Below are 19,712 nucleotides of genomic sequence, written 5' to 3'. Positions count from 1 at the left end.
TTACTGTAATACTAAATTACAAATATATATATATACATAAAATGACTAAACACATAGAAGATGACTACAATAAAAAACGTAAAAAATATTGACAAAAAAACACAGAAAAAGACTAAAAAATGACACCAAAACCCCACAATACAACTAAATATACAGGATCACAGAAAAATATTTTAAAAAAAGACAACATGGAATGGCAGACACATACACAAAATATGACAAAAGTGTGAAAAGAAAATTGCTTAAATACACAAAAAAAAGCAAAAATAAACAAAATGACACCAAAATTACATAAAATTACTCTAAAACCCACAAAATTACTACAATAAATAACTGAAAAAAAACAAACAAAACTACACTAAATAGGTTAAAAAAAAAGACCCCAAAATGACAACAAAAACACACAAAATGACTCCTAAAACAAAAAACAACAAAATTCAGAAGGATAAAAATGTACAAAATGATAACGAAAACACACAAAATTACTCCAAAAACACTCCGAAAACAACAACAAAACATCACATTTTCACACAAAATAAATGTACAAGGAGCTTCCAGCACATGGTGGATGTTTCCTCCATCCAGTGAAAGTTCTCCACTGTACAGAAAGCCCACCACAGCCTTCAGACCAGTGATGGAGACAACGATTAACTCCACCTGCAGACAAACAGCAACAAGTCCAGATGAATTCCCAAAGCCTTTTTAAATCCATGATGATGAAAAACTAAACTTACACTGAGAATAAAAGGAGAACACAGCAACATGTCCAGGTCAGAAAAAGTCAGAACATTACGTCAGATTAGGGCTGCACGATTATGGCCAAAGTAATTATCACAATTATTTATCATTTTAGGGAAAACGACTATTTTTAACAAACAATATGTGAACAGTTTAGAGTCCAAAAAAAAGCTTTAAACAAGAATATTGATAAATACTAAAATGTACCCAAGAATTTGCCAAAATGAACTATTGCCTAACTATAATTATACTGTTAGAGTGAAACTCCTTCAAAAACAATCACAGCGTATAAAGAGAAAGTTAAGAACATTAAGCTTAAGCTACAGGTTTTTAGCCAGAAACACTAGCGTGTCAACATTTTCTGGCTTGAGTGTCCGCTGGATTAAAGAATGAATTAATAATACTAATTAATTAGGTACTTATGTCAATCAACTCATGGGGGCGTGTCCACACGTTCAACACGAGCGCCCCACCTAAAAAAAAAAAAAAATCCCTAAAACTAGTTTTATATCCATCCGAGGTCGCATTTTAAACATAAAAATTGCAGACAAACAGGTGAATTTAATCGTGGAGGCCAAAATCATAATCATGATTAAAATTTGATTAATTGTGCAGCCTTGTGTCAGAAACTGTTATGTTTTTACCACACAGATTTTTTATTTATGAACATGTCGTGCACCTGCATCTACGACTGAAAACTACTTTTGTTCAGACACAGAATCCTCCTCTCCTGACTACAGACTTCTGTTATAAAAGCGTCTCTTTCCTTCTTCTTTACCTCATTCTGCTGCTCCTCCCTCATGCCCACGGTGAACATGGCGTGGAAGTACGGGCTAAACACGGCTAGCAGAGCACGGTGTGCGGGGACTCGCTCTTCTTCTGCAACCAGAGCCACGTTGCAGAATCTACCGCCCTGCCTCTGCGCGTTGAGCCCCTGCAGCATCTCAGCAGCCTGGTCCGTCCACTGAACAGTTTTCTGAGAAAACACGTATGTTTATAATGATAGTGAAATGTGAAAGTCATAAAATGTAAAACAAATACATCATAAAAAAAATCTAGAATCCATCCGAGGGGAAGAACCAACGTTTTGTGAGGAAAAGGAAGTCTTTAATCCGTTTTTGTCTATAGACTGACAGAATATTGTGTGTGTCGAGGCAGTTTGAGTGAGTTGTGTTGTGCGTCAGCAACAGTGCAGACTTGCTGACAACACAATGAGAAGTTCATTACAGTGGTTGAGTCTACAGCAGATAAAGGCATTTTTAGCCTTGGGGATGGAGAGTAGTGGGCGGAGCTTATCAATGACGCAGAAGTGTCATTCTCCTCAAATGGACGTGCTGAGGTGGCTGGTGACGTGGTGACGTATCGATCATTTCCTGTTTACGCTCTACTGCTGCTTGCAGCGCTCTACTCCTGTGTTCTGCTAACGCTAATCAAACTTGTTGTCATTGATATTTTAGCCTTGAAAACACTTGTTTTAATTTTTTATCGTACAGTTAAACGTACGAAGGTTAAGTAAAAAGCAATCTCTCCTCTTAGAGGCAGTGTAATCTCCTTTAAACTTCCTTTTGTCCTTAGCTTAGCTTAAATTTAGCACCTATGGCTTCTCTCGCCTCCCCTCCGCTCTCCTGCCCGGTGTGTCAGATGTTTAATTACTCCTCGTCCTCCTTTAGGGACAATGGTAGTTGCATAAAGTGTAGCGTACTGTTAGATATGGAGGCGAGGATCAACAATCTGGAGAAGCGGTTCCGCACCCCTGATACCAAAACAGAAGCTAGCAAGCAGGACCTAGCCGGTGCGGACCGTGCTAGCTCTGGCTTAGCTTCCCCCCCGGCCAGCAATGACTGGGTTACTGTCCGTGGTAAGCATAGTCGAAGGTCAAAAAGCCGCTCGGGACACCACCATGTTCACGTCTCAAACAGGTTCTCCCCCCTCCGTGAGGACAACACACTCACCGGGGAACAAACTCTGATAATTGGCGACTCCATAGTGAGAAACGTGAAGCTAGCGAAGTCAGCGGGCATCGTGAGGTGCATCCCAGGGGCCAGAGCGGGCGACATAGAATCAAATCTAAAGTTGCTGGCAAAGAGTAACCGTAAGTTTGATAGGATAGTCCTCCATGTCGGCACTAATGACTCCCGACGTCGTCAGTCGGAAGCAACCAAAGTGAACATTGAATCAGTTTGTGCTTATGCTAAAACAATGTCGGACTCCGTAATTTTCTCTGGTCCCATACCAAATCTGACCAGTGATGACATGTATAGCCGCATGTCATCATTTAACCGCTGGCTATCGAGGTGGTGTCCAGAAAACGAGGTGGGCTTCATTGATAATTGGAGATCCTTCTGGGGAAAACCGAACCTGATAGGAAGAGATGGAATCCACCCTACTTTGGAGGGAGCATCTCTACTATCAGAAAACATGGCACAGTCACTGTTAAGACATCTCATGAATGAGACCATGTTACAGAGGTGGAGTCCTCCACGCCCCTCTGCGCTTGCCTTAGGACAGTTTCCCTCCCATTGCTATTATGATAGCTGTGTTCATCGCCATGACAACTGTTGTGATGGTGGTGAATATTATTTTATGGAGACGGTGTCTGTCCCCCAAATTTCACAATGATTTTAACATAAAATCAAATAAAAGAGGTATCAATTATAAAAATCTGAAAAAAATTAAAATCTCAAATCTAGAAACACCAAAACATAAAACCATTAGATGTGCTCTATTAAATATTAGATCACTGAGATCCAAATCTCTACTAGTAAATGACCTTATCTCAGAAAATAACTTTGATTTATTCTGTTTAACTGAAACATGGCTGTATCAAGATGAATATGTTAGTTTAAATGAAGCCACTCCTCCCAGTCATTTAAATACTCATATGCCACGAGACATAGGCCGTGGAGGTGGTGTAGCAGCTATTTATCATTCCTCTCTCCTAATCTATCCTAAACCAAAGGCCAGTTACACTTCCTTTGAAAGCCTGGTTCTAAATTTATCTCATACCGAATCAAAAACCTGCCAGCCAGTCTTATTTGTGATAATTTACCGTCCTCCAGGCCCTTATTCTGAATTTCTATCAGAATTCTCTGAGTTTATATCAAACTTAGTCCTCAGTTCTGATAAAATACTGATAGTAGGAGATTTTAATATCCATGTTGACAAAGATAGTGATAGCCTGAGCTCAGCCTTTATGTCCCTAATAGACTCAGTTGGCTTTTTTCAAACTATTAATGAAGCTACTCATCGTTTAAATCATACTCTTGATCTTGTTCTAACATATGGCCTTGATATTAATGAACTAAAAGTCTACCCTGAAAATCCTCTGCTATCAGATCACTTTTTAATATCTTTTAACATTATCCTAGAGGATCTCGCACTGTGCAATAAAATAGTTACGAGTAGAAATCTGTCCAATAGTGCTGTGGCTAAATTTAAAGAGGCCATTCCTGCTGCCTTAAACTCGGTGCACCATCCAATAAATAACTATGATATTAATTATAACCCCTCTCAACTGGATCTGCTTGTCGATAGCTCTGCTAGTCTACTAAAATCCACCTTGGACTCAATTGCCCCATTGAGGGAAAAAACTATTAAACGTCAGAGGAAAGCTCCGTGGTTTAGCTCTGAAACTCACACACTCAAACAAACAACCCGTAAATTAGAGAGAATGTGGTGCTCCAATAAAACAGAGGAGTCACGAATACTCTGGAAAGAAAGCCATAGTAAATACATGACAGCCTTACGACATACTTACGACAACAGGTGATTGATTACCTGGACTCGAAAGGTATTGAAGTGAACCCAGACAACATCAACTACTGCCAGCTGCTGCCAAAACGCAAAGACACCAGAGATGTGAAAATTACATTCACCAACGTGAAATATAAAGCTGAAATAATGAAACAAGGAAGAAAACTTTTGGGAACGATGGTGTTTATGAACGAGAACCTGACGAAGCAGAATGCAAGTATCGCATGGAAAGCACGCCAACTGAAGAAAGGAGGAAAAATTGTGAAAACTTGGACCAGAGGCTGCAGGATTTACATTACACCCCCAGGAGGAGAAAATGGAAAACCCGTTCTACTCCAAAGGATGGAAGACCTGGAAAAATACGAATGAGGTACCTAAAAGTCAAGAACACTGATAAAAATCATGGCTATGGACAGAATCACTAAAAATCATCCACACATCATCAACATCAACAACGGGAGATTAATCAAGTAGACGAAGTGGACCCAAACAACTTTTCACATTGGAAACAATACACGAACAGCCATTACTACACAGAGAATGACTTCAAAGTGGAAAATAAGAAGGAAAAAGGTCTGTCACTTGTTCACTGTAATTGTCGCAGTATGTATGCAAATTTTCAAGACATTAAGGATTACATCTCTACTTTGTATAGATTTGATATAATAGCACTATCAGAAACTTGGATGACAGAAAAAAAAGGCATGGATTTTATGATAAAAGGATATAAATTTGTCTATAAGAACAGATTACATAAGCCAGGAGGAGGGGTAGCACTATTCATAAAAGAAAATATTGAGATGGAGATTATAGAGTCTTTGAGTTTAACTGTGGAAGAAGTAATGGAATGTATAACAGTGAAAATTACAAGTCCAGAGGGACGTAAGATAATAATCTGTTGTTTGTATCGTGCACCTGACTGTAAAATAGACATATTTAATGAGAAACTAACTAAAATGATAGAAGAAATTAAAAATAAGAGATTACTGATATGTGGAGACTTCAATATAAACATTTTAAATCCTTTAAAAAATACACACATTGAAGACTTCACCAATTGCATGTACACAAATGGATTAAAACCTCTCATAACGCAACCAACCAGAATTAATAAACACAGCTCAACACTGATAGATAACATCTTCACAAACATACAAAACACAGATGTAAAGAGTGGTATATTAATAAATGACATCTCTGATCATTTACCAATATTTATGATACTAAACACAAAAGAGAAGAAGAACCGTGAAAATCATAACACACAGACATACAGGAGACTGGAAGGAGAAAAACAACTAGAAAACTTTAAACAACAGATAAAAAGAGAGACGTGGGAAACTGTCTTCAAGGAAGGAGATGTAGATACAGCGTATGACACATTTACAGACACAATAACGACAATATACGATAAATGCTGCCCTTTGAAACAAATAACAACCAAAAGTAAAATAAACAATGTACCATGGATTAATAAGAAAATAGCCAACGTATGCAAAAAGAAAAACATATTATATAAAAAATATATAACAGAAAAAACATTAAAAGCAGAAGTACGTTACAAAAAATACAGAAACAAAGTTAATAATTTACTAAGAGAAAAAAAAAGAGAATATTATGAAAAACAATTAAAAGAGAATAAAAACAAAAACAAAAAATTGTGGGAAATAATAAACAACATAACCATGCGCAAATGCAAAGAAAAAAATGCAGACCATTTTATAATAAACAATGTAAAAGAATACAATAAAAACATAATAGCACAAGAACTCAACAGTTTTTTCATAAATACTGGAAAAGACATAGAGAAAGGGATAAATAAACACCCAACACTTAAATGGAACCATTTTGACAATGAGAAGAAAGACATTGATAAGTACCTTGTACTCGAAGAAGTAACAGAAGCAGAGGTGGACAGAATAATCACAACCTGTACCTCAAAAAAATCCAGAGACACTAATAATCTAACTATGAGTCTAATAAAAACCATAACAGCTGAAATAACCCCGCCATTAACACATATAAGTAATCTATCATTCAAGAATGGGGTTTTCCCAGAAAAGATGAAAATTGCAAAAATCAGACCGATTTACAAGGGTGGAGAAAAATGTAATTTCACTAATTATCGACCTATATCAATATTACCACAATTATCAAAAATTCTGGAAAAACTGTTTATGAACAGACTCGACAAATTTATAGAAGACAATAATATACTACATGAAGGGCAATATGGATTTAGAAAAGGACGTTCGACAGCTATGGCTATAATTGACATCACGGAGAATATAAGAGAAGCATTAGAAAAAAAACTAGCCTTTGACACAATTAATCATGATATTCTTGAACAAAAACTTCAAAATTACGGAATAAAGTACAACGCCTTAAAATGGATTTAAAAGCTATATGACAAATAGGAGACAATATGTTGACTTTGAAGAACACACATCAAAATGCCAAACCATACAATGTGGTGTTCCACAGGGTTCAATTTTAGGGCCAACACTGTTCATTCTATACATAAACGACATTTTCAAAGTCTCAAATTGCCTCAAACTAACGTTGTTTGCAGATGACACAACCATCCTATGCACAGGCAAAGACATTAAAACTCTAATAGAGTCAACAAATGAGGAACTATTAAAAATTCAAACTTGGTTAGATGTAAATAAACTAGCCTTAAACGTCAGTAAAACAAAATTCATTAATTTCGGAAAGAGAAAAAAAACGGTAGATATAAGAATGAAACTAAACATGGAAATAATAGAACAAGTAAAAGAATATAGGGTACTCGGAGTGTGGATGGATGACAAGCTGACCTGGAAAAAACATATACAAACAGTCAAAAACAAAGTTGCCAAAAGCAGTTACATCCTATGGAAGCTTCAACAAATCCTACATACCAAATCACTTAAAACAATCTATTCTTCACTCATAGCATCGCACTTAAATTACTGCTCCAAAATATGGGGTAATAACTACAAAACGTATCTTGAACCACTATTTAAACAACAAAAAAAAGCTATAAGAATTTTACATAAAGTACCACACAACACACACACAAACGATTTATTTGAGAAGTCAAAATACCTAAAACTGCAAGAAATAATACACTACAACACACAAATACACGCATTTAGGGCTTCATCAAAAATACTACCACATCGAATACAAAAACGTTTCACATACAATCAAAATCCCTATGAATTCAGACATAATAATGTGTTTAGACCAAACAGGGTCATATCAAACGTTGGCAAACATAGTACTGTGTATAGAGCCATGAACCTCTGGAACAGCCTTGACGAAGAGACACAACAGTCCGATAATCTGAAACAATTTAAGGAGAAAACGAGGAGTACATTTCTACATGCATACAGATCTCAAGTCAACTCTCCATTGAACTCTACAGCGACGACATGGAACTCAGCAACTGGTCATTGAGCGCCATTGACAAAATTTTCTCAACGAGGCAATTGCTTCAGCACGAAATACCGTGTCCAAAGGACACATACCCAAGTGGATATGTCATGGATGCACGAGGGAGAAGCCAGATGCTCTGTCTCTCCCAGCTGACAGTGGAAGATGTGGAGGACATCTATCTGCTAGGAGTCATGATCTTTGGCCTGCTAATGATGGGGGTATGTGTATGTGCATGTGCCTTTCTGATGCATCGTATGCTGAGGCGACTTTCAGAGGATATGAAGGTACTCCGAAAGAAGAAGAACTTTACATTTGGAGAGTTGGAGGAACGTAAACAACGACTGGAAAAGAAAGCCCGAGGAGATACGGATGAAAAGGACAGTGAAGAGGAGTAACAACAGGAACAATGACTGCAGACGAGAACACATCACATAAAAAAGGACAAAAGAAAAAAAAAAAAAAAAGGGAAGAAACGAGGTTGGATGTAAAATTATCTGTGTTCAAATTAGGGGACGGATCTGAATAAGCATAATGCTTTTTTCCGTCGCCCTTTCCGGCATGAAAAAGGATTAAAAAAAAAAAAAAAAAAACAATGATGTGATTTTGCTCTGAATGTCAAATGAATTTCTGTGAATGCAACCATGTCGGAAATGAACTGAATAAATAAATAAAAAATAAATAAAAATACTCGATCTACATACTACTCCTCACTAATTGAAGAAAATAAAAATAATCCGAGGTACCTTTTCAGCACTGTAGCCAGGCTAACACAAAGTCAGAGCTCTATTGAGCCCATGATTCCTCTAGCCCTCAGCTGTGAGGACTTTATGACATTTTTTAACGATAAAAATAATAAGATTAGAGATAAAATTAGCCACTCCCTGCATTCACCTGGGCCTGCTGTACCATTAAATGTAAATCGGCCAAACCTAAACTGTTTCACGCATATAGGACTTCAGGAACTTAACTCTATTATTTCATCCTCCAAACCATCGACCTGCCTTTCAGATCCAATCCCAACTAAGCTGTTTAAAGAAGTTTTTCCCCTGGTCTGCCCATCTTTGTTGGAGACAATAAATATATCCCTATCAATAGGCTACGTGCCACAGTCCTTTAAAGTAGCTGTAATCAAACCCCTTCTCAAAAAACCTACTCTTGATTCCAGCACTTTAGCAAACTACAGGCCTATATCTAATCTTCCTTTTATTTCAAAGATTCTTGAGAAAGTTGTGGCGGCTCAGCTCTGTGACTTCCTTCAAAACAACAGCCTGTTCGAGGACTTCCAGTCAGGTTTTAGAGCTCAACACAGCACAGAGACTGCTTTAGTTAAAGTAACTAATGATCTACTCTGGGCTTCAGATGAAGGACGACTCTCAGTGCTGGTTTTATTAGATCTTAGTGCAGCTTTTGACACTATAGATCACTATATTCTACTAGAGAGATTAGAGGAATTACTTGGAATCACAGGGACTGCCCTAAACTGGTTTAAGTCCGACCAATCTGACAGGTACCAGTTTGTACACGTGAATAATAAGTCTTCTGTGTACACTAAAGTAAGCTACGGGGTTCCTCAGAGCTCTGTGCTAGGTCCAATCCTCTTCTGTATCTAAATGATCCCCCTTGGTAATGTTATGAGAAGGTAGCAGTTATGGCAGGTCAGCAGAAAGCAGGGGTTAGTTACTCTAACAGTTTGATATGTTTCAATGCCTAAATAGAGAAGCGGTGAGGTCGTGGTTACCCTACCTGGGTCCACTGCTTGTGTCGGGGGTCATATCTGTGCAGCAGGTCACAGGTCGCACCTCCTCCGTTGTCTCTAGAGGAGCTTTCTCCTGCTGTGAAAATAAACCCTCCCAGCACTGCCAGGCTGTGGTGGCTCCGCTGGGCCGGGAGCTCCGCTTCCACCTCCCAGCATCCCGTTCCCTCGTCCAGTCTGCAAACGTTGGCGCTCAGCTCCTGTCCACGTTCAGACACCTGACAGCACAGAACACTCACAGTTCATACTAATTCCTTGGAGTTAATGTTCTTTTCTTTAGTTTTGCTTAAAGCAGAGGTGTCAAACACACCCCACGCGGCCCAGCAACCCAGCTAATGAGCCTAGGCCCCCACCCAAGCACCTCACCTGAACTCAGGAACACCTGCTAGGCCCCCACCAAGTACTCTCTCTACATCTAAGGACAGGAAAGCTTTATGAGGGTTTTTTTCTATATCTAAATGTTCAGTATCCTTCTTACCTTATGGAATCCCTGACGTTCCACAATAAATACGTTTTGAGCTAAATGTTGATATAAATGATTTCAAAGACATTTCTGACACCAACTAGTTATTGAGTAATTATTTATTCAGCTTTGGACCATGATCTAAAGTGCATTCATGTGATGGGTTGTGTATCTAGCTCCACAAGTTTTAGGCTGTGTTAGAAATGGCATACCAACATATTACTCATGACATTTTTTAAGTATGTACAGTGGGCACACTAACATACACAACAGCTCCATGATGCATTGCTAGCAGAACGTAAAATAGTCCTGGGACCAGCTTCAAGCTAAAAGTCAAACATCCCCTTTTCAAAACAAAAGCATCTCTTCTTATCGTCCATTAGTTTTTAACTCTTTTGTAAATAATGCTCTTGTTTTGAAGTTAACCGGAGGTTTAGTCAGTAGCACTATGAAGGATCTCTAGGTTTCTACAAGTTTTATGGATCAAATGAGCAAAAGTTGATATTCTACTTGGTCACTTTCTCACTTAAAATGTTTTTAGAACTTTAAAAGGTGGAGAATTAACAGAGATATATAGCCTTAGTGTGCTTCATGTTTTTTTTTTGTAGGTTTAAAATGCATCTTGGGAAACTTGGAAGTATACTTCAGTGGGAACGGTTATCATCCTAATCATACTTATAGTATATATTAGACAGTATATACTCATTGAGTGTGTAATGTTTAGAACATAGTATGGCATTTCAAACCTTAATGGTTTCTCGTCTCCCCAGCTGACGTCAATTAACCTCAGCAGTTAATCATTATGAATTAGGACGGGTACAGCCAACTGCAAGTCTTCTAATTAAACTTTGAATAATATAATTTTGCAGCTAAGGAGAGTTTTGAGGAATCTTGATAAATATGGCTCAAATATTTCTCCACAGTGAAAATGATAACGAGCACCTCTCCTCCGACGAGCAGCAGCCCCTCCACCCCTCCTCTTAGTGCGTTGCGTCCGCTCTGTAGGAGTGGTTGGGCGCTGACTGTGGCGTGGTATCCCATCGCCTCCTCCACCAGGGCCTCACAGCCCACCTCCTCTGGCAGCAGGGCTTGCATCGTTGGCAGGATCCGGCTCACCAGGTCTCCCGCGGGCATCAGGGGGAACCTCACGAGGGAGAGAAGCTTCTGTGTGTGAGGAGCTCGTTGGGGCGTCTGGCTGAGCCACTGCAGGGCGGTCTGTAGCAGCGCCTGCTCGCTGTCGTGCTGAACCTGAGTAAGGAATGGTTGAGTTACAATATGTAGTGAAACTTAAATATTGTCTAAGACAGGCCTGCACAACTGGCGGCCCGGGGGCCACATGCAGCCTTCAAATTAGTTTTGTGCGGCCCCCCAAAGTTAAAATTACTCCAAAAACACCTACAAATGTGGAAAAATACACAAAAAAGGCAATGAAAACACACAAAAGTAACAGAAAAATATACATTACCATGACAAAAAAACAAAAGTGAATCCAAAAACAACAAAAATGCACAAGTTGACTCATAACACACAAAATGGCAAAAACACAAAAAAAAAATTCAAAAACACAAAAATACACAAAACAACACAAAATGACTTTAAAAAAAACAAAATGAGAAAAATATACAAAATGACAAACTGACAACAAAAACTAGACAAAAATGTACAAAGTGACTACAAAAAAAGAGCTAAAATGAGAGTGAGATATGCAAAAGGACTACAACAATAGACAAACCCTTTGTTCTTTCCTGTATCAATGCTCAGATTGGTCATTATTCTAAATTCTGTCATTAATGTTGATCGTGTGGCCCTTGGATCAGTCAATTACATTTTTGTGGCCCTCACTGTGATAAAAGTTGCCCATTTCTAGTCTAAGAGATCTAGTCATTTCTACTTGCTGCTCATAACAGCAGATTTGTCCCTACATGGTGGTTTTACCTGCTCACTGGAGAGGTAGGAGGTGAGCTTGTACAGGGAGATGCTCTACAAGAAATCAGGACTGAAGGAGAGCGTGGAGAAGCGAGCGAGGATGAAGCGATCAATAAAGGCGTCGAGCCTCTCCAGGCTGTAGTGCAGAGCCAGCTCCTGCAGGTACAGGTAGTTCTCCTCGTTCACCTCGCTCTCCAGATACTGGCAGCAGAAGTCCACGGCACGCCACACCTGAGCACCACCCAAAGCGTACGCATCAACCTCACCGTGCCGCACGTTCCGCATGCATTCAAACTGTGTCACTGTCCTATCAAGGTTGGAGCCAATCATAATTGTATAATTGTAATCGGAATTGAACATGGGTAATTTAAAACGTAATTGTAACAAAAATAAATGTAATTGAACCCAACCCTGCAAGATTTATTATTACAAATAAACAAAAGTAACTAGTAACTTTTACTTTGAGTACTATTTAATTGAGCAATGTTTTACGTGTACTTGAGTATTTAATGTATGACTTACTTGTACCTGAGTAAAAATGAACAGTACTTCTAATTGAGTAAAATATACCAGTACTCTTTACACCTCTGGTCTCCAGTACTATTATCCATATAAATATATCTACTTGGGACAAAAACTGTTCCTGACAGGCACTCCTATGCACCTATCGTGGGCGGAGCTATAAGGTACCATATTTGGTATAGAGCGCACCACTGTATGGGCCATCCCCAACTATCCAGGAAAATCCTTATATTCCTGGTAAGATCCACAAACAGGCTTGTTTTTCCCCACTTAGACACCGCCCTGGGCGTATCAGCGCTCTGTCATATTGGTCACATCCTTAATGTTAAATGATAAAAAGAGCAGCCTATATGATCCAGGTATAATATCCAATTTATATAAGATATGATTACATTTATACAAAAACACACCAGGTTATGATGTGAAAGTGATATAAAATGTATTTTCCCCAAGGGTAGCTCACCATTTCCCTAAATCTGTGCCTATTATCAACACTTTGTTGACTATAATTGGGTGAATAATGAATTATTAAGTCTGTTGCGTCAGCTTGTACTCCAAACATGCAGGACTGGGGCCCTCCAGGATTAAGTTTAGACACCCCAGCTTTAATAGTTCTAAGTCTGATACTTATAATCAGCGGCTAAAATCATTCTTTTGCACAATAATGAGACACAAATTGATCCAAAATGCTGGAAATTCTTTAGGTCTTCTTCAGATGTATTTTAATTTGCTGTTTTATGCACTAGTGGCTGTGGCTCTGATGATGACCCCCCCCATCCACCCACCCTTTCTCTGTTAACACCTTAACTGCAGGAGATGAGCAGCTTCCAGCACATGGTGGATGTTTCCTCCATCCAGTGAAAGTTCTCCACTGTACAGAAAGCCCACCACAGCCTTCAGACCAGTGATGGAGACACCGATTAACTCCACCTGCAGACAAACAGCAACAAGTCCAGATGAATTCCCAAAGCCTTTTTAAATCCATGATGATGAAAAACAACATTTACACTGAGAATAAAAGGAGAACACAGCAACATGTCCAGGTCAGAAAAAGTCAGAACATTACGTCAGATTAGGGCTGCACGATTATGGCCAAAAAAATTATCACAATTATTTATCATTTTAGGGAAAACGACTGTATCTTTAATTTACTATTTTTTAACAAACAATATGTGAACAGTTTAGAGTCCAAAAAAAAGCTTTAAACAAGAATATTGATAAATACTAAAATGTACCCAAGAATTTGCCAAAATGAACTATTGTCTAACTATAATTATACTGTTAGAGTGCAACTCCTTCAAAAACAATCACAGCGTATAAAGAGAAAGTTAAGAACATTAAGCTTAAGCTGCAGGTTTTTAGCCAGAAACACTCGCGTGTCAACATTTTCTGGCTTGAGTGTCCGCTGGATTAAAGAATGAATTAATAATACTAATTAATTTGGTACTTATGTCAATCAACTCATGGGGGCGTGTCCACACGTTCAACACCAGCACCCCACCTAAAAAAAAAAAAAAAAATCCCGAAAACTAGTTTTATATCCATCCGAGGTCGCATTTTAAACATAAAAATTGCAGACAAACAGGTTAATTTAATCGTGGAGGCCAAAATCATAATCATGATTAAAATTTGATTAATTGTGCAGCCTTACGTCAAAAACAGTTATATTTTACCACACAGATTTTTTATTTATGAACATGTCGTCCACCTGCATCTACGACTGAAAACTACTTTTGTTCAGACACAGAATCCTCCTCTCCTGACTACAGACTTCTGTTATAAAAGCGTCTCTTTCCTTCTTCGTTACCTCATTCTGCTGCTCCTCCCTCATGCCCACGGTGAACATGGCGTGGAAGTACGGGCTTAACACGGCTAGCAGAGCACGGTGTGCCGGGACTCGCTCTTCTTCTGCAACCAGAGCCACGTCGCAGAATCTACCGCCCTGCCTCTGCTCGTTGAGCCCCTGCAGCCTCTCAGCAGCCTGGTCCGTCCACTGAACAGTTTTCTGAGAAAACACGTATGTTTATAATGATTGTGAATTGTGAAAGTCATAAAATGTCACTCAACGTTTTAAGGCCAAGCTTGATAACTGGATGGAATGAGGGTATTTCATTATCCTCCTTTCCTTTATTACAGCCCGATGGATAAAAATGTCCAACAGGAACATATTTACTCCTGACTAATCTTTGAATCCAAGATGAAAAAAAAAAAAAAAAAAAAAAAAAAAAAAAAGAGTTTTTCTCACTGACCTTTGATGATTCACTGACCCACTCGGGACGACTCCCCAAAATCTGTTTGTCCATTTTGTCTCGTCGGTTTGGTATCACCTAAACAACAAACAATGATAATGAAGATAGTGACCTTATCACTTCTTTGCATATTTCATTCTTCAACAGATCCCCACAGACAGTGGTAACAAACTCTGTATTTTCCGAACAGCACCTAAGTCTGCTTTGATAATGATAACTCTTCTCTTAATCCAAATATCTGAAAAATTATATATTCACTGATTTACTGAATGGATGAAGGAAAAAAGTTGATTATTGGCCAGGAAAATACTAGAAGGCATATTTGTCGTGAACTACTGCAATATTTTTATTTAATAAGAGAGTAACGCCTCCCATTTACTGTTCTTCAGACTGATGAAAGACAAATATTTAATACAAAAAAAAAAACAACAATTGTTACAAAAGTATTTTAATGTAAATGCAGGGTGAACTGCAATGCTGATCTTTGTGGAACTTTTTTCCTAAAAAATTAACAAATCACTTTGAAGGTAGCATCATTGTATTATCTCGCCAGTACGCTCCTAATCATAGGAAATGGTAAAAATGCATAATGAACACAGACAAAATGTATAGAATGACACTTCAAAAGCTTCAATTAAAATGTCAGTATAGAAGCAGGTATATTAAGCTTTAACATTAAGAAAATGTACAGGATTTGGTCATTAACTTTTTAAACAACTAAACATGATTTACATAATTTTATTAATCAAACCATTCAAGAATAATAATAATAAAAAGTATGATTCAAAACAAATAATGAAAATAATTTTCAATTTACAAAAATAAAACTTGGTGAAAACGGTTTGTTTTTATAGGTTTTGTCTGTATTTGTAGGAGGAAACGAATGTGTGATGCTTTCAGAATAAAACTTTTTTTTTTTTTTTACTTGAGTTATTTATAATTAGGTTAAATTCATTCACCTGAATTTTTTGGTATTGATTTCACAACTAATAGTTTATGTACGACAAACTTGGCATAATCTTATAATATACTATCTTTTTTATTTTGTAAACTCAATGTAATCATGTGTTTTGAAATAACCTGAACAGATGGGATTTTATTTTTAACGCAAAGCTAATGATAGTGAATGAATCATCATATTGTTCATGATTTTGATATTTTAGAATTAGAGGAAATACGTTGTTTTCTGGTGTTCTGTTGCTCTTTAGAGACATATTATTGTCCCATATGGTTTCTATTTGGTTTACCTGGGAATACAAAATCAGTAAAACAGCTTTTAGCGGAATAAAAACACAAATTACATTTATGTCTAAAGAACAGCTGCTTACCTCTCAGTGAGCAGCATCTCCTGTTAGCACACAACACCAAGCCTCCGCATGTATCACCTCTGAATAACAATAAAGTATCATCTTTAATCTCCGACACTGTAGAATAATAACCCTGTAAAATCACATGTACACTATTCTGCTACGGTGACATTACAAAGCTATTATTCAGTCTGAAAAACCTTGTAAACAGCGTTAGCATGTCACGTCCCACCGGCCGGAATATTTAGAACAAATGCACCTCCGTTTCCATTTTTCAAAATAAAGTCCCTAGCATTGACAGGAAGCGCCACGGGCTGTCCAGAACGCTGTAAATGTATGTTTATGCAAAAAAACATGTAAAAAAATGAACCTCACTCAAACATGATGGATATAGTTTTTCTTGATTTTATTGTAAAATATATGAAATACCTTGTTTCTTTTATTCTGAAGTCCTCGCGGATGTACTTTTATTTTGTTTTTACAAAAACATAATCACATGCAAAAATTACACACTGTACTTATATTATACATTCCAGGAGAAAAACAAAGAATAGTATGCAACACAATTTATGATTATTTAAAAATAAAATAAAATAAATGAACACGACATGGAGTAATGATCGAAATATTTCTAGGCTGCGTCCGAATATTCCCTCCTATCTCCTTTCCTATCCACTTTCCTAGGAGAGGAGATAGGAAAAGGTGGTCACGTTTTTTTGACGATCAGACGCACTTCCACTAGGTGACGTAATAATCCTACGGCCACACTTCCTTTCCTCAGAAAATTCAAACTAACTTTTATCATGGCCACCACTAATACACTTCCGGGGATTAAAGAACAGTGATTGGTCGCAATCATCTTGGTTATTTACAAGTGACTGCAACTCTCGCTCAACGGGCGACAATTAACTGTAAACTCTCGGCCAATAGGCGAGCAGTAACCGTTAACTCTCGACCAATGAGCGGTCAGCATGAGACAAATGTCAGTTGAGCTTTCATCTTCACAATATATAAACAAACTCTCAGGAATAGATGTTAGTGTTCACAATCTGGAGACAGATCGCAAACACATCTCTATCACATAAACATTTAAAAACGTTTTTAAAGCAGCTTCAGGATAGTTTGTCAAATTATGGGCATTCTATCTTTCCTGGGTTTTAGCCGACTGGCTCGAAACTTGGGCGACTGTCGTCGTAAGTTGAAGAAGAAGCAGAAACTCCGCTCCAGGAAAGAGACCTTCACTAAGGCTGAGACAGAGAGAGGGGCCCTGGAAGTCCCACTAAAACACGCCCCCAACCAGGTGGAGGTGGACGTGGAGATCCACCCCAGACCGAAGGGCGAGACGGAGTTGGAGAAGCTGCCAGAGAACGAGAGCCTGGTGACCGAGACCCCCACCGTGAAGGTTCCTGCCAATGGAGGACCCGTGGAGGACGTTTCCACCATTGAGCCGATTCCTCGGACACACAGCGGGAGGGAAAGTGCTGGCGTGTGTGACTCTGAACCTGTGAAGCCTGACTTTAAGGTTCCCGTGGAGCCAGAGCTCAAAGCTCAGCCCAACGCTCCACAGAACGACGGCACCGCTCGTCTCCACCACTTTGTCTCCAACATGGTCATCAAGCCTGTGTCCTGCGTTCACTGTGGAAAGAAGATCAAGTTTTTAAAGCGGTCCATGAAGTGCAGTGACTGTAAAGTGGTGTCCCACCTACAATGTAGGGAGCGCTGCCCCCTGCCCTGCACCCCCAACCCCATTGGCTGCCCGCTTAAGGTCGGAGAGGGGTGTGTGTATGACGTACTGGCTGATTACGCCCCTGACTCCTCCCCCAGTATTCCTCCTCTGGTGATTAGCTGCGTTAATGAGATTGAGCAGCGAGGCCTGTGTGAGGCCGGACTCTACCGTCTGTCCGGTTCCTACGTCCAAGTGAAAGACCTGAAGGAGGAGTTCCTCCTCACTAACATGGTTCCCGTCCTCAGTGAGGTGGAAAACATCAACACCGTGACGGGGCTCCTCAAGGACTTCCTAAGGAACCTGAAGGAGCCGCTGCTCACGTTCCGCTTGACCCAGGCCTTCATGGACGCAGCAGAGGTTTCTGATGAGGAGAACAGCTTCTCTCTGCTGTACCAGAGCATCAGTGACCTGCCCAAAGCCAACAGAGACACGCTGGCCTTCCTGGTTCTGCATCTGCAGCGAGTGGCTGAAAGCCTAGAAACCAGGATGGACATTCACAACCTGGCCCTTGTTTTTGGTCCGACAATCGTGGGCCACGCCGTCCCCAACCCAGACCTCATTACCATCATGTGGGACACCAACCGTCAGATCAAGGTGATGGAGCACCTGCTGACCATGCCCAGTAATTACTGGGACCAGTTTGTGACGGAGCAGCGGTGACAAAGTACCCCAGACTGTAGTCCGAAATATTTTAATTAATTATGTTGAAAGGCTTCATTGTTTTATGTACATATATAGTTGTTTATAACATATTATATTATAGTTGTTTTATTTTGAAAAACCCAGCTGTTTGTATCTCTATTGCTTTTCTTTCTATATTGGTTGTGCTTTTATTGTGATGGTGTTTCAGCTCGTGTGTCAGTAGTTTAAGAACAGAACTTTTGACTATTTTCTTAAATGTTTGTGCTTTTATTAAATGTTTTAACGCCCACCACGTGGACAACTTTGAAATCCTTGTCTGTCTTTAATTTGTCATAGTTTGACGTGTTTGTATTTTGAGAAGTGTGTGTATTTATAAATATATATTGTTTAAATATAATGAGGACAATTACACTGCAGTGAAAATACAGTAAGGCATGAAAATCATCACATTTTGAGGTAAGGCATACAAATTCAATTATTGATAATCATAAAAGCCTTAAAACGAGTTTAAATATGATGAGCACACTTAAACTGGTGTTAAAATGCAGTAAGGCATGAAAAATTAGAAAAATGTGACAAACTCCGAAATTTCAAAAGGCATAAAAATTTTGTTTGAATATTTTTTTTCTAAAATAAGGCTATCATAAGACCTTAAATATATATATATATGATTAGTAGACTTAAACTAGGGTGAGAATCCAGTAAAGCATGATAAATGTGATAAACTCACATTTCAGAGGTAAGGCTATAGTAACAAAAAAATTTCAAAAATGTTGATTTTTTTTTTCTGAGATAAGGCAATCATAAGTGTCAAGCTTATTTTCTACAATGCTTGTTGTCCAGCTTTAAAGGACATGGATGGAACGCAAGTAAGACACGAGGTCAACTCAGCTTTTAAAAGTTTATTCAGTTTTGTTGCAGGTTTTGTAGCAGCTTGAAAACCTTAAAGAAAAGGGTGAAAAAGAAGAATGAGCTCTATTCAAAAGTTTTTAAACAAATTAACCACCTGAACTTTTGCCATTTTAAATAATTTATTCATTATATTCATTAATTTTTTGCTATTCAATGTTTTTTAAGCCAACCTACAATGTTTGACTATTTCTATTTGTAAAATTAAATCATGTGCTTTGGTGTACGAATTTCAACCATTTTAATCAGTCTAAGTTTTTAACAATGTATTTTACCCATAAACTTATTTATTCATTTTAGT

At 38.5% G+C, this 19,712-nt stretch overlaps 1 protein-coding gene and 2 pseudogenes across 1 annotated transcript in view; 1 reads left to right on the top strand and 2 right to left on the bottom strand.

Moving 5' to 3' along the window:
* klhl36 (kelch-like family member 36) overlaps positions 1 to 19,712 on the bottom strand; it is a 56,797-nt gene that overhangs the window by 15,464 nt on the left and 21,621 nt on the right. The window contains exon 2 of the mRNA XM_028448492.1: positions 16,156 to 16,251. The gene's annotated coding sequence lies outside the window, so the exon portion shown is untranslated. The remainder of the gene's footprint in view (positions 1 to 16,155; positions 16,252 to 19,712) is intronic.
* LOC114464299 (kelch-like protein 36) lies at positions 448 to 14,881 on the bottom strand (annotated as a pseudogene).
* LOC114464377 (rac GTPase-activating protein 1 pseudogene) lies at positions 17,190 to 18,811 on the top strand (annotated as a pseudogene).

Source organism: Gouania willdenowi, chromosome 6 (assembly GCF_900634775.1).
Source record: "Gouania willdenowi chromosome 6, fGouWil2.1, whole genome shotgun sequence".
NCBI classification, from domain to species: Eukaryota; Metazoa; Chordata; class Actinopteri; order Blenniiformes; family Gobiesocidae; genus Gouania; species Gouania willdenowi.
Note: the sequence above shows the minus strand (reverse complement) of the source record. Positions and strands in the feature narration are given on the sequence as shown.